This window comes from Vipera ursinii, assembly GCF_947247035.1.
Source record: "Vipera ursinii genome assembly, chromosome: 2".
In the NCBI taxonomy this organism is placed as follows: domain Eukaryota; kingdom Metazoa; phylum Chordata; class Lepidosauria; order Squamata; family Viperidae; genus Vipera; species Vipera ursinii.
In genome coordinates this window covers 39,645,336-39,661,799 of record NC_139513.1, presented here as the reverse complement: position 1 = coordinate 39,661,799, position 16,464 = coordinate 39,645,336, and the positions used below count along the sequence as shown (strand labels likewise).

Here is a 16,464-nt window from a genome sequence, read left to right as displayed (position 1 = left end):
ATTATATAATATATTGTATAATATATCAGGGGTCTCCAACCCCCAGTCCATGGACTGGCAACCAGGCCATGGCATTCCAGAGACCAGTCCATGCAAACAAAGCCCCATCCGCGGGATGCAGGCAGTACATGAAACCACACCCTCTCGAGTCTGCAGAAAAACCTTTTTCCATAGAACCAGTCTCTGGTGCTCAAAAGGTTGGGGACCTCTGTAATATATAATATAATAATAAGAAAAATATATTGCTATTTTTTTTCCTTCATATGTTTTCTAATCATTTGTATGAGGCAAAATACTATGTTTCCTGGGCAAGTGCTAATGTGTAAAAATATAGAGAACAATCACAATTTGTGCAAATCTTTACTTTCAAAATTATGAGAGTAAAAATTAGATATCAGCCTAAGAAGAAGCAAAAACTGTGAGCTCACAAAATAGATTGAATAGGCATTTCCTAAATACCAAAACATATACACAGTGGTCTGTTTTCTGATTGTTCCCATCTCTTTTGTTAATGTGCATATGGAGAACTTTAACTTTTACCATCATGTTGATGATTTGATTTTTTTTAAAGCATAATTTTGTCAACTTGTCAAAGGGACAAAATTAATAGATTCTAGAATTTTAGAGTTGTGGTTTTGTGTTTTTGTAGCTTATACTTCCGTTGGTAACACAAATTAAAAATATTGTAAAATAAGTTAGGTATTAAATTCTATGAAAATAAATACTGAATATTTTGAATTTTATCAATATTTTGCTTCTATGCCAAAATGCATACTTTCATCCATGGCTTCAAAAATTCCAATACTTTATCTTTCTAGTAAAATGTGCAGTTCTGTTGATGTAAAATTCAATTCCAAAGAGCTCATAGTCATGCTTTTAAGTAAAATTAAAAAGGTAAAGGTTCCCCCGCACATGCGTGCTAGTCGTTTCCGACTAGGGGCTGGTGCTCATCTCCGTTTCAAAGCCGAAGAGCCAGCGCTTGTCCGATGTCTCCGTGGTCATGTGGCCGGCATGACTAGGCGCCAAAGGTGCACGGAACGCTATTACCTTCCCACTGTAGTGGTCCCTATTTTTCTACTTGCATTTTTACGTGCTTTCGAACTGCTAGGTTGGCAGAAGCTGGGACGAGTAACAGGCGCTCACTCTGTTTCTAACCCACTGAGCCACCGCGTCCCTTTAAGTAAAATTACAAAATGGTTTTCTTCACTTTAGTAACATACGTACATGCATACATAATCTTTGTGCCTTTCCTTTTTAAGGTAAGCAGTATTGAATAAAGAGCAGAAAGAAATAAGAATTAGTTAAATAATAAATTAGATAAGAAACAAAAAGACAGAAATATGGTTTACACTAATACATTACACACATACTGCCTTTTGTTTTTTCAACTTCTCAACTTTGTTTTTGAAGTTCAAATTCCTTCCAACCACAAAATTCTTGATATTCACCTTCTTCTAGAACACCTACTCCTTTTTCCTTTGTATATTTTCTTTGCAGTAACGCTCATTCATTTTCTCTCTATTGTTAAATCATGTCAACATACTTTTATTCTGATCATACTTTTATAGTCAATTCACATTCATTCAGTATTCATTTATTGTTTATCATTTTTTTTGATCTAAGAGGTGGTAACCCAATCAAAAGAATGCATTGCTACCTAAGTGTGGTTAGAGAGGGAGGATAGAAATACAGACAGACATATTAACAACCTATGTGAGCCTCTATCAACACACATATTTTCCCAGAGTGTCTTTGTTGCAAACACATGTTTTGGCGTGCATATGCATATGTTTGTACAGTACTTCTCTTCAAACATGCGCGCGCGCGCGCACACACACACACACATACACACACACAGATATTCTGGGTTGCTAATAAAAGTAATTGTAGAAAGGTTCAAAATGTATAGTGTAGCTCCTTTATATTAGACAGAGTCTATGTTTGACCATTGAAATATCAGAATACTAAGCAATAAGCTGTGTTACAAGATACATTATAGATTGAATAAGTAAAAAAAATACTGTAAGCACTGAGAAGACCGCTAAATTATGATAAATATCTTTTAATGTACAGAAACATGTGAGATCTTGGTATGCTGGTGATTACTGTTCAGTAAATTCACCATACCCCCCTCTATGGGATTTAGATCAGATTTTCAAATTTTTCAAGCTGTGGAACCTGTCAGGTTAAAAAAAATATCCCTGACCAAGAGTTGTAGTGATAGAAAGTTGACTGTGCTTGAGTTAAGTTTTTGTTTGTTTTTGCCCTTGGGTCTATCATGAAACTCAATTTGGTTTTTCATGCAAAAAATCCCTAATTTGCATCTATTCCCTCTACTCTGATAGAATTGCACACTGCACTGCTTTTTGCTTTTACTGTGAAAAGTTTTTTTAAAAATGTTTGAAGGTCTCAGGTTTTATTTGAACCTGCTGAGGTCCCCTTTGCTACATGGCATAATAAAAAGAAGTACTTGAGAAAATTTAATATATAGAAATAGAATCTGTGGAGAATAATGTAACATCAGATCTGAAATTTCTTACATTGTATGGTGAAAGAGAAACAGAACAGTGTATAGACAGACAGCTACTGGTAATAAATGGAATGTATTGAAAATTCCAAGGAGCAACAAATCTATTAACTCAAACAAATAGAAGTGTAAGAAGATTTCATTGCTTTAATAAGGAATTATTAATGAGCAGTGTAACATTTTCTAAAAAAAACATTTAGAATTTTTAAAAATGAATGTGTTGTTTTAATTTGAAAACCAAATAAAGCATTTCAATGTTTGTTTTATATCCAGTTACAATCTATATTCTTAAAAAAAGTGTCAAATGTTCTTTGAGGGTAATTTAATACATACACTTCTTTTACTCCTGCAACCTTCCTTGTATACAGTAGTTTTGAATAAAGTTATGGTGTAATGTTTCCAAATGATGAGAATCTGGACATTTCTATATCAATCATATGATTCTTACAGTTACAATCCAACATCATTTATTGTCTGTCCTTGTCCTTTAGTAATTGCCATTGCAAGAGGCAGGTTTTTTTCTAACATTAGCCCAGGAACTGCTTTCCTGTAACTCATTATTACATCTGCTTCAGATGATGATAGAAAATAACTTGTGGCCTCTGTCTACATAACCTTCTTTTTGGTTACTTGAGGAGTAATGTCATATCCCTATTCTCCTTCCAGTCCTGTATTCTAAAGGTTAAACATATGCATTTCACTCAGATTCTGCTTGAATGACTTAATTTTCTGTCCCAATCATTCCTCTCACCCTTCTTAACACCTGGTCCAGTTGCTTTGAATTCTTCTTAAGATGCAATACTCGTAACTGGTTGTAGTACTCAAGGTCAGGTCTAACAACTACAGGATAAAATTTCTGTTCTGATTATTAATTGCTTATGTCTTAAAAGTAGTAATCTGTTTTGATGGGTAATCTATTTTAAGGCAAAGAAATTTAATCAATTTCATCTGTAATTATTTTCACTCTTACCTAGCTTCCAAATGCAAAGTCTGAACACTTCTGTGCTAATGCTGAAAAGAAGTCAGTCTTCTGATATTACTGTAGCACGTTGATAAACCACCCAAGTAAATTTAGTTTTTTCCCCCTTTTCCTTCAATATGAAACTTTCTTTTAGGAGGAAGGATGCAATTTTAACAATTTAATATATTCTGTGTAATGTGTTTTATAAGCCCAGTATTCTTGATCCCAGCTATTTTACTTTTCCTCCTAATACAATGAACAAAATATTGGGTGGGAATATGGATCTTGGCTGCCATCATAAAGAACAGCTAGATTTCATAAACAGTGATGAATGTTGGCAGCTGCCTATCATACTGCATAACATCCTGTATACCATATGAAGACAATGTCAACTTACATTTTATCTCTGAAATAATTTCAAAGCATTTATTTGCTTCCTCTTGAGTCCTTAACCTAATTCAAGTAACATAATCGGGTGAAAATTATTCCATGTACCTAATTGGCTAGTTGCCAGAATGGAAACCATTGTCGAATTTGATGATGATCAGAAATTAACATGACATTTGCATGGTGTTAATGGAATATATTAATAATGTAATTCTTGACTGTAAGAAACAACTTATCCCTCCCTTTCCCCAACCTGAGATCAGCAAGATAGACTGCAAAAATGGTGAAATGTTCCCATCAGGTTGTTCCCAGCAATGGCTAATCAGTCTCTATTTTAAGTTATGTTTTAACTTCTTCCAACAAATCTATACTGCTTATTAGTTGATTATGACAAATATCATTTAAAAACCTGTCCAATAAAAAAGCATGATTAAATTGCAATAAAATTTAATAAAGGGGATGTAACATTATTTTAACAAATTCTGCTAAAGATGACAGATTATTCTGATAAGTTTGTGAAAAGGTTGCAGTTAGCAATTGAGCCTTGGATTGGCCAGGTATCTTTATCTGATCAGTACACTAAATTTCCAAAGATCTCTGATGCTTGATTGCCATAATATCACACAAACTTCAGTTCTGAAAGGGACATTCCCAAAAATCTCAGATAATGAATGACTTTGTCACTATAAGTCATAAGTAAGGAGCTACTGAAATAATAGGCCTTCTCTACTGAGAATCCTATTGAGATCTGTGACAAATTTATTATACCTTCATTAGTTCAATATCCTGTCTGTGCTGATTCTTTTTATTTTATTTTAATTATTTTTTAACAAAGAGAATCTGCAATTTCTTACAATGTAGAATGTAATGGAATAGAATAGAATAGAATAGAATAGAATAGAATAGAATAGAATAGAATAGAATAGAATAATCTTTATTAGCCAAGTGTGATTAGACATACAAGGAATTTGTCTCCAGTGCATATGTCCAGGATGTCAGGGATCTGTGACAAGAACTTACTAGGAACTGTTTGAAACTTCCTCCAAGTTTAGTAATAACAATATTAGTTAATCCTTTTGTTTGTTTGTAATTACAGTGACCTTGCCACCAATTCTTTAGTGTAAATAATCTCAGTGTTCATGGCAGTTTACTTGAACTAAGAAAGTTTCATCTGTGCTGAATTGTTCTTAATTTATCTCTTATTCCACGTTGTTTTATTTATCTTACTTTATCTTTTATTTCCATCTTTTATATAATATAAGTCTAGACAAGATAACATACTTAACTTTAGAAGCTTTTGTGGACTTGAGGTAGATCTGGATTCTTAAGGCAGGGTATATGAGTATAATTCCATTCATATCTTAATTATAAATATAATTTCTAATACAATGATATTTTTCAGGGTTCAGAAGCCTCAAACATTGTGTCACCTCAAACAAGGTAGAGAGTTGTGGTTTCAATGTTTCTTTTGCATGGGTAGAACTGCTACCCATATTTGGTAATAAATACAAAGAACAATTGATTTCATAAATTATGGGGGGGGGAATCTGTTCCCATTCATTATTTCCTCTTACCCATTATGTTGTCTATCTCATTTATCTCCCGGAGTAACCAATTATTTCACATTTGTTTTGTAATGCTCCTAATGGAATTCTGTTATAAAATTGCATAGGCAAAATAAAGACTGCAAGTCAGGCCCAGCTGGTCCATCGGGAATTTTGCTTATTTGGGTAGCGTGCTCTCTATTTTTTTAAAACAATTTTATTAAAACCTTTGGATAAAATATGTAAACAAACATAAATAGATATCAGATTAAAAAAAAGAGTGAAATGTAAGTCAGGATTTTAAAAAGGTCAAGGAGTTTATAGTTTTCATTGTATCTGTTAGTTACAAATGATTGAATATATCGCTTTAAAAGACAAATATCAAAATCTGTGGTCAACCACAGAAATCAAAATAAAAGTATAAGCTACAATAGATATAATAAAATTGAGAATCTGCTGTGCTTTAAATCTGTGTACTGTCTGTTTGATACTTTGTTACCACCACTTGGCTGAAATGTTGCATCATAGGGCAAACCTTTGTCAACAATTTCCCAGACTTATGGTTCTGGGAGATTTTAATCTGCCTTCCCTGGGCAGCACATCGGAGGTGGCCCGAGAGTTCATGGCTTCCATGACGGCCATGGACCTGACCCAAATTATTCAGGTCCTTGCGACCCCCAGGGGGAGGGCCTTCTCTGTGGGAGCGCCAGCCCTGTGGAACCAGCTCCCCCCTGAGCTTCGGATGGCCCAAGATCTCCGGTCCTTTCGCCGCGGCCTCAAAACACTCCTTTTCCACCTGGCTGACCTGGACTGACAGGGATTTTAATTATGTTTACAATTTTAACTCTAATCTTTAATTTATTTCAATTTTAAATTTTAATTTACTGTACAGAGACCTTTAATTTTTGTTGTTGTTAGCCACCCTGAGTCCCTCAGGAGATAGGGCAGGATATAAGTCCCATAAATAAATAAATAAATAAATAAATAAATAAATAAATAAATAAATAAATAAATAAATAAATAAAGTAAGTTACCTCCAATGCTAGGGCCCATTACTATTGACGGAGTGAAATTTGGGGAAGTTTTTCCACTTCAGCATCGCTACCATTGTGCTACCGCAGTCAGCCATAGTCATGTGATCCTCATTTTCAACTTCTTCATTTTCAACATTTTTAGCTTCTTACAAGTAAGTGAGGAAACCAAATGGGGAAGCTGTTTGCCACCTCAGCAAAGTCTCATCCCCACAACATGCTCCAGCCCTCCCTCTCTGCATGTGCTATGCTGCTAGGTTGCAATCATGTGATTCTCATTTCCAGATCTCCCTGACAATTTTCCACAACTCAGTTGCAGGAAACTGGGTGGGGAAGTTCCTGGGAAGGGAAAGAGGAAGAGGGAGGGAGAGAAAAGAAGAAGGATGGAAGAAAGGGAGCAATGGAGAGCAGGGAAGGGAGATGGAGGAAGGAAGCAAACCACTTATCTATCTGCAAGGAAGGGAAGATAAGAGGGAGGAACAGGGAACATGGAAAGGAGGATAAAGGAAGGAGGGAGGGAAAGAAGAGGAAGGAAGGAAGGAATGAACAGGGAGGAAGGAAGGATAGAAAAAGAGAGTTGAGATGGAAGGGAGGAAGGGAGAAATAAAGGAACAGAGTGGAAGGGAGAGGGAGGGAGAAAGGAAGGAAGGAAGGAAGGAAGGGAAGAAGGAAAGGAAAGAGGGAAGGGAGGGAAGGGAGGAAGAAAGGGAAGAAAGAAAGAAAATGAAGGATAAAAATCTTAACAATGAGGACAACGAGATGATGATAGGTATGGCCTTTTTAAAGAATTTCAGTCAACCCAAGTTGGTGTACATACCTCCTGCCTCCTATTTTCCCTAACAAAACAACCTGTGTGATAGGTTGGGTTGAAAGAGAGTGACAAAGCCACCCAATTTCTTAGTTTCTAGCCTACTACCTTAACCACTACACCAGATTGGTTTTCATAAAGCAAAACCAAAGAGATTATTGTCTGCAATGCAAAACTGCTCTACACAACTAGTTTAACAGAATTAAAACCAGACTACATTCTACTCTCCATACTTGGCTTCTTGCAATTTTCCAAACTTAATAAAACAAGAATAAGGAAGGAATTTAACTTATACTAGCAAAGAAAAGCAGAGATGGTGTGAGACCTATAGTCTGTCTAGCAGTTGGAGATTGTGAAGACACAGAACACACTAGCTGAAACTGATATAAAAAGTGACCCCCTGAAACCAGCTCATTTTCAAATAACATTTTTTTCCCAAAAGTATCAAACCTCCAAACAGTATTGAGGTAATTATTCAGAATCTTGACTGATTGTTTCCCCTTTCTCCACAGTTTATTGCTTTTTAGGAAGCCATAGGTGTTATAATAAAGGGCACTGTATTGCTTTGAATCTCAGACTCTAAAAGCCTATGCTCAGTTCTTCTTATATTGGTATGCCCTTTGCCATATAGCATTAATGGAAATAAAGGCCAAACTGGTTTAGCCTGTTGCTGAGGAATATAGAACATGTTTATAACGATGGATATTTTATGCAGAGCCCAACATGTACATTCTTGCAAACAAAAGAAACTGGACCACAATGTTCACAAATCATAGTGCTGTCAATTAGGTAATACAAAGAACTTTTAGCAGACAATCCACATCACTGATTACTTATAGAAGTTATTTTGACTGAAGTTTACAGTCATCTTCTTTCAGAAGTAATTGCTGAAGGACTTCATAATCAGAAAGTATTTGTCATGATTGTAGAATACTCATATACGCTCATATTGATTGAATCATCAAAATAATATCAAATTCCTTTAGGCAATGCATTGTTCTCTCTTTCTCTTATTATTCTCCATTAATTCTTTGGTCCTCTTGTAAGGCTTAAGAATGATTTATAATTTCACTTAATGAAAAAAACAGTAGATGTAGATTGATTGCCAGCAAAATTTTCACTATGATGTATTTTTTTGCAGGAATATTAAACAGTCTTCATATAATTCAGATGGGTTTAAATAATGACATACATAGCATTTATGTGAAGGCAGATTGTTTATAAACAGCTTATATCCTGCAATGTTACCTTTAACAACATCAAGCAACAATATCCACCTATCCCAGGTCCTTGGGAAGGACTCAAAGGGTGGATAAAAATACCAAATCTAGTCTAAACAACTGGTTGTCCTTGTGATCAACCATAACATTATAATGTGTTTTTATGAAGAAGTAAAACTTCTGAGCAGAAGTCAAATATGAATTAGAAAGGGGTCATCTTACAAATAGCAATAGATGAAGAAAGTGCTGAAAGTGGATGAATGACTGGTAGAAGCAAATAATGAAAGCATTTGGGTAAAATGTACTGTAGATAGGTGAGGTGGGAGAAGACACTGCCAATTTAATTCAGAGGGATGAGTATAAGTATATTAAACTTGCCCTCCTTTAGTCACCATAAGTAAGTAAAGGGATGGCTCTGCAATGGGCATCCTCTATTTATTGAAACCCTACATCCAAATGAAGACAACTAGAAAAATAGGATATTCAGTTTGTGGAGTATCTCCATGATTAGAGAAGCTCTGTAGTATGCAGCTCTACACCTAGAGAAAAATGAAAATCAGATGGCATATTGATAAAACAGAATAACTTCCATTAAAGTCTCTGGAACGTACTTACTAAAAAAATGTTTCCTTAAGCCTTCTGTAGTTTTTTGCTATTGAGACTGTAGTAGCCTGTAATTTTGTGTGTAAAATTGGGTGTATGTATTTGTGTCTCTATGTGTCTCTATAGTTTGAGATAATAGTTTGTGTGAATAGGCAGAAAGGGTATAATTACAGTTACTTTTATCTTTATTTTCCAGGCAGTTCATTTCTTGTGTATGGTTTTTGGTTTGTATAAATGGACATGTATTGATACATATATGTCAGTGGATCCTCTGTATATATTTCTGGAAAAAACAGTTTTTAGGATAGCTACTGCTAGAGTTTGTAATTCAAGCTGACAGTATAGGAAAAGTGGGTGGTAAGCAGGATTTTTGTTTGAATTTATAATCTTTATGCCCAATCATATTTTCTATGAATTAAAGTTAACTGAATTACATACCACTTCAATGAAATCTTTCCACAGTTTATAGATAAATCTATACTTCTCCTTGAGTAGCTTGGAATAATGTTAGATCTACACATCTTTGTCCAACCTAAACTTCAGTTTAATTGGGTCTTATTTTAATTTCTCTGAATTAGACGAAGGCAATGCTGGTTGCAGTGAGAAATCTTGGAATGAATAAACTGAGTAAAGAACTTTGTAGTTTATTAAATATATTGAAAGGGATATGTTCAGCATTAGCAATAGGTTCTTTCTTATTATAAATATATCAGCCTGACCTCAATATATAACCATATATAACTCAATATATAACTATAACAGCCTGACCTCAATAGTCATTACCAAAAGCCAACATGGGTTTGTCAAAAACAGATCATGCCAGACAAATTGCATTCTTTGACCAGGTGACAAAATTAGTGGATCAGAGGAATGCTGTGGATATAATTTACTTGGACTTCAGTAAGACAGTTGATAAAGTAGACCACAACCTACTGCTTGATAAGATAGAAAAATGTGGGTTAGACAGCATCACCATCAGATGGATTCGAAGCTGGCTGACCGGCCGTACTCAGCATGTGGTCCTCAATGGAACTGCATCTACATGGAAGGAAGTGTGTAGTGGGGTGCCCAGTGCTCTTCAATACCTTCATCAATGATTTGGATGAGGGGAACGTATCAAATTTGCAGACGCTAATCTGGCAGTAATAGCCAACACTTCAGAAGATAGGCTTATATCCTGCAATGTTACAGAAAGATCTTGACAGACTTGAACATTGGGCACTATCTAACAAAATGAAATTCAATGATGAAAAAAGTAAGGTTCTACATTTAGGCAAGAAAAAACAAATGCACAGTTATAGTATAGGTGGTACCTTCCTCAATAGTAGCAACTGTGAGAGGGATCTTGGAGTTCTAGTGGACAATCACTTAAATATGAGCCAGCAGTATGCTGCAGCTGCCAAAAAAGCCAACACTGCTAGGCTGCATTAACAGGGATAGAATCAAGATCACGTGAAGTGTTAATACCACTTTACAATGCCTTGGTAAGGCCACACATGGAATTCTGCATCCAGTTTTGGTCACCATGATGTAGAAAAGATGTTGAGACTCTAGAAAGAATACAGAAAAGAGTAACAAAGGTGATTGGGACTGGAGGCTAAAACATAGAAGGAACAGTTGCTGGAATTGGGTATGTCTAGTTTAATGAAGAGAAGGATGAGGGGTGACATGATAGTAGTATTCTAATGGGGTGGGTTTGTTATTATGACTTTAATTTTAAATTTGTATTATGGGCATTGTTTAATCATGTTTTAATAATTTTAACTTTTGTATCTGTCTTTTACGTATTGCCCTGTTAACCGCCCTGAGTCTCTTGAGAGAAGGGCGGTATATAAATTAAATAAATAAATAAATAAATAAATAAATAAATAAATAAATAAATAAATAAATAAATAAATAAATAATATCTCAGGGGCTGCCACAAAGAAGAGGGAGTCTGGCTATTCTCCAAAGCATCTGAAGGCAGGACAAGAAGCAACGGATGGAAACTAACCAAAGAGAGAAAGAAGCAACCTAGAACTAAGGAGAAATGACAGTTAGAACAACAAATCAGTGGAACAACCTAGAAGCTATGAGTGCTCCAACACTGGAAGTTTTTAAGAAGAGACTGAACAGCCATTTGTCTGAAATGGTATAGGGTTTCCTGCCTGAGCAGGGAGTTGGGCTAGATGACCTCCAAGGTCCCTTTCAACATTATTATTATTATTATTATTATTATTATTATTATTATTATTATTATTATTATTATTATTATTATTAACAACTACTACTACTACTACTACTACTACTACTACTACTACTACTATTCTTTTAAGATTCAAATAGATCAGAAGTGTATTAAATATACCACAGAATTCAGGAAAGGGCTGGAAAGTATTCATGTATACAGAAAAAGCCATAACTATGTTAGTAGTAGATAACAAAATATGTATATGAATCTAGGAAATCATTATCATTTAGTCTTCTATGATAACTTTTGTAGTCTTCTGGCTCATAATATTGTTTAAGGATCAAAGTGCTAGGTGATACTCTGACGGAAGAGAAGCAATAGTGCAGCTGTCATTTTTATGTTTTATGTTTTGATTTAATTCTATTCCATAGCATTTAGGGGTACAATCTAAAAGTTGAGCTGGTTGATTTATTTATTGATTAGATTTATGTCCCACCTTTCCCACAAGAAGTCAGCATGGCATATTAGACTTCCAATTTTTCCCTATAGCAACAAACTTTTGTATAGCTTTGTAAATGTGACTGGCTTAGTCACTAGCGAAGTGGCAGATGGTGGATTTCAATCAGGGTCTCTCCTGTCCTATTTGGACCCCTTAATCATTTCACCACGTTGATTCTCTACAGATAATGAACAAAGAGGTCATATTGTATGGAACAAGTTGAAATTTAAGTTTAGGCCTAAATAATACAAGAATGTTTATGCATTGTGTCTACCTCCGGGTTGTTAAAGCTTTTGTAAATCTGCCCAGATACATTTAACATCGACATGTAAGTTTGCTTTTTTCCAATACATGGCCTCTGTGGTGAAACTACTTGTTGATGGGATGATTTATTACATTCTGTCTTTCAAGAATAAGTGTTCCCAGAGTGGCTTATAAATGCTATATAAGTACAACTATTAAGTAAAATATTACAAATATTATTAAAAAACAAACCATAGTCATGTATTACTCATTATAAGTGAAATGGTGATAATGGTGCTTTGTGGGCAGTGGAAGAAATAGTTCAACTGAGCAAGTGTCTGTGATACTGTCTTTTGACCTTTGTTCAGGGATCTTTCCCACAGGAAAGTTAGTTAAAATTATCCAGCTGTGAGGGCTCTTCAGTGGCAGCTGTTTAGCCACTTCCCTTTTGAGCTGAATTGGTCCCTCCTATCACATTTTTAGGTGTATAGTTAATATGCATATTTCTTCCCAATATCTTAGTTTTGAAGGGCATTTTTTAATTTAAATGGTTTTAATACTTAATATTTATTAAGGTAAATATTTATTTATTTGTTTACTTAAAGTACTTATTTTATATTAAACAATTTTATTTGTATAGATATTTGTAACTTGTACAGAGTTGCAGAATGTTGTATGCAGCATGTAATTATAATTTTAACAAAACTCTGAAGAATAAATTAGTTAGATCGAAGGGCCAAGCATCCTTTTTTCTCAACTTAGCTGCAATTACTCTATGAAGAGCCACCACATTGTAAGGAACCAGACAGAGATTTTTTAAAAAAATAGTGTTTACAAGAAAATAACTTTAGCTTAAACTTATTACTTTAAGAATTCAGGTAAAAAGGTAAAGGTAAAGGTTCCCCCGCACATGCGTGCTAGTCGTTTCCAACTCTAGGGGCCGGTGCTCATCTCCGTTTCAAAGCTGAAGAGCCAGCGCTTGTCCAAGGACGTCTCCGTGGTCATGTGTCCGGCATGACTGGACGCCAATGGTGCATGGAACGCTGTTACCTTCCCACTGTAGTGGTCCCTATTTTTCTACTTGCATTTTTACGTGCTTTCGAACTGCTAGGTTGGCAGAAGCTGGGACGAGTAACAGGCGCTCACTCTGTTATGCGGCACTTGGGATTCGACCCACCAAACTGCCGATCTTCTGATCGACAAGCTCAGCGTCCTAACCCACTGAGCCACTGCGTCCCTATAAGAATTCAGAGTACACCTTAAAAAAGGACATTAAATTTTAAAGAAAGAGAAATACATTTTTTTAAGGAAAGTGAAACTAAACTTAAATAAATGTTCTCCTATCTTGGTAAAAGATGTTCAAAAGACGCTTTGCTTCAATTCATTGCAGCTCATCTTCATGGAACAAAATCACTATGTCTTTCAGTGTGGTTCCTTACATAATGTTAGATATCCTGTGTAGAGCTAATGCCTGTGTTTGTGGGGTACAATATTGCTTCTTCTAACAATATAAAACCTATCTAGTGGAATTTTTAAATTTAAATTTCTATTAATAGTGGTTGCTTTAAAAGGTATGGATAAAGATTGGGTTGGATCTTTGGTAACGTAAACATTGTTGTCTTGTGAGATTTATTTATCCTATTCTATGTTTACTCAGAAAAAGACAATCCTGACAGAGAAAAGATTCTTGGGAATAGAACTTAAGATAATATGGAAAGCTGTTGTTAAGTGGTTGAGACTTAGCAGAAATCCAATATTACTGTACTGTAACATGTGAAAAAGGAATTTCAAGCAAGTGTTTTGTTAGATAAAAGCAATCTTGCACAAAAACAGCCTTGGTGGGGCAGTGGGCTAATGCCTCCTTAAGTAACACCAGCTGCCTGCAATTAGTGCAGGTTCGCATCCCACCAGGCTCAAGGTTGACTCAGCCTTCCATCCTTCCAAGGTAGGTAAAATGAGGACCCAGATTGTTGGGGGCAATTAAGCTGACTTTGTAATAATGCCGCTTGGGGTGTGTGTGAAAGCCCTAATAAGCAGGCATATACATAGAATGAAGGCTACTGCTAAGCTTGTAAGCCTCCCTGAGTCTTCGGAGAAGGGTGGGATATAAATGGAATTAAAAAAAATAAAAAATAGATACAGTTCTCTTGCTTTAAAAATAAAAACGGTCCAGAAATTTTTAAAAAAATGTTTTTAAATAATCATTTATCCTAATTTTTTGGCTGGTGGTTTGGTTTTTGTGGCATACCTTGAATACACAATTGTAAAAAAAAATGCCAGAAAAAGTCAACTTCTGTCTTCTTTTTCTAGAACTGAATGATTTTTAGGGCTTGCAATTAAGGGTGGGGTTTTTTTTTTGAGGTAACTATTTAAATATTTGTTGGAGTATTAGGTTTTCTAAATAACTTTTAAGCATTTGCATGCACACACAGAAACTGTTGACAATTCTGTAGTGGAACAGAGTAATTCATTTTTTGGACTGACTCAAGTGTGACTGGCTTAGTTATGAAGAATTTATTTTAGGGAGAATTCAGTGTCAATTGAAAAATAGTTCCATTCTGAAAAGACAAAAAATTCCCTTACTTGTGAAAATGTGTCTTGGCAGCCAGTTTGACTTCTGATACAAGATTTAACACTTCTCTTGAAACATGAATATTTACCATGGCAACACAACATTCTACACCACATGTTGGAGCTTTGATTTCTGAGCCTCCTGGTTTATGTTGGCAGCATGGTCTTTTGGTAGCTGCCCCTTATATAGATTGACTGTGTCCTTTTTATATTGCACATCTTGCTTAACACCTGTGGCCAAAACACTAACTTTGTTTCTGTCATTGTTCTTCATAATTGTTTATTATGTGATGCAAGCTGAGGACCCTTGTTTATGTGGGTTTCTTGGGATATCTTTGTATAAAACTATCAAAACTTTGGTAAAAAAAATAAAGTTCAAGATGACAGATTTATAGATAGACAGACAGACAGACAGACAGACAGACAGATAAATAGATAGATAGATATGGAGCCAGAGATAGATATAGATAGAAATAGATGATATACTCTCTCTCTCTCTCTCTCTCTCTCTCTCTCTCTCTCTCTCTCTCTCTCTCTCTCTCTCTCTCTCTCTCTCTGTCTGTCTCTCTGTCTCTCTCTCTGTGTGTGTAGTTTAACATAAGTTCTTTGAAAACTCCTGACAGTAAATCTAAGCTTTGAATGCTAAAAGTACTTGAACAGTTATTTGGAGTGTATATGTCTTCTACTGTAAATAATGATAAAATGAGACAATACACATATATAATATTTTCTGTAACACGTCTTAGATTTTTGCTGAGCTGCATAGTGAAAAGTTTTCTAATGTTAAGATTTTAATGCCTATTCAAGACAGAAAATAAGGCTTGAAATAGTTTCAATGGCAACTGTTCTTTTTTTAGATAAAAAATGAAGTGTGCACTCTGAGAGACTGCATCATATAGGATGTATTTATAATAAATGGTACCATAACCTGAGCCCTTTGTAATTGCATCAGATAATTTCAATTCATTCCCTGCAATGCATATATTTAGATAAATTAGATTAGCATAGACTAATTATTTTCATCTTTTTACAAAATGAATAAAAATAAAAATGAACTAGACTGAGTATAATTTAACCTGCACACATAGCACATATCATTGCCTAACTATGCTAAGTTGGTTAATTATAATAATTTTTGCACTACACAATGGTGCAAAATTTAGTGATTTGAAATTATACATTGAACTTCTTAATTGAATTTTAATTTTGTATATCAAGTTTAATTTTTAGAATAGAACTGGAAGGGACCTTGGAGGTCTTCTAGTCCAGCCCTCTATTCAAGCAGGAGAACCTATACCATTTCAGACAAGTGACTGTGTAGTCTCTTCTTAAAAACCTCCAGTGATAGAACAGCCATGATTTCTGAAGGCAAGCTGTTCCACTGGTTAATCGTCCTCACTGTTAGGAAGTTTCTCCTTCATTCCAGGTTGCTTCTTTCTTTGTGTTCTATTCCAGCCTACGACCAGCCCTGTTTGTGTGTCAGACAACCCCATTTTACTTTTTAACAGTCAATAGGCTGGAAAAAACCCAAACCAAATTTATTTACAGTTCCAAATAATAAAGTATTTCAAACAAAAAAGCAGAAGAATATTTTCTTCAACCAAAAATACATGATTCAAAACATCCAACAAGAGTCAAACAAGAGTCAAACAGATTAGCAAGAACAGACCAGGATTCTCTTTGAATGTCTCCGAACGGTTGCCTTCAGCAACCAGCACTGCCCACATCTTCCCCTTTTATTATCTGTCCCAAGGCGTGGCTTCTCAATGCCTTCTCCTTTCACTGAGTTGCCTCATAGATTTTCTCTGCTCTGCTCTGCTGGATTGCCTTCTGCTTCTAGGGTCTCTGAACAGATTCAGCTGTGACTCCTCTGAGTCCGGCACCTCCTCCTCACACAGCT

At 35.3% G+C, this 16,464-nt stretch overlaps 1 protein-coding gene across 18 annotated transcripts in view; it reads left to right on the top strand.

Moving 5' to 3' along the window:
- The window catches only part of FOXP1 (forkhead box P1), a 666,401-nt gene that overhangs the window by 90,280 nt on the left and 559,657 nt on the right, over positions 1–16,464 (top strand). The window lies entirely within an intron of this gene.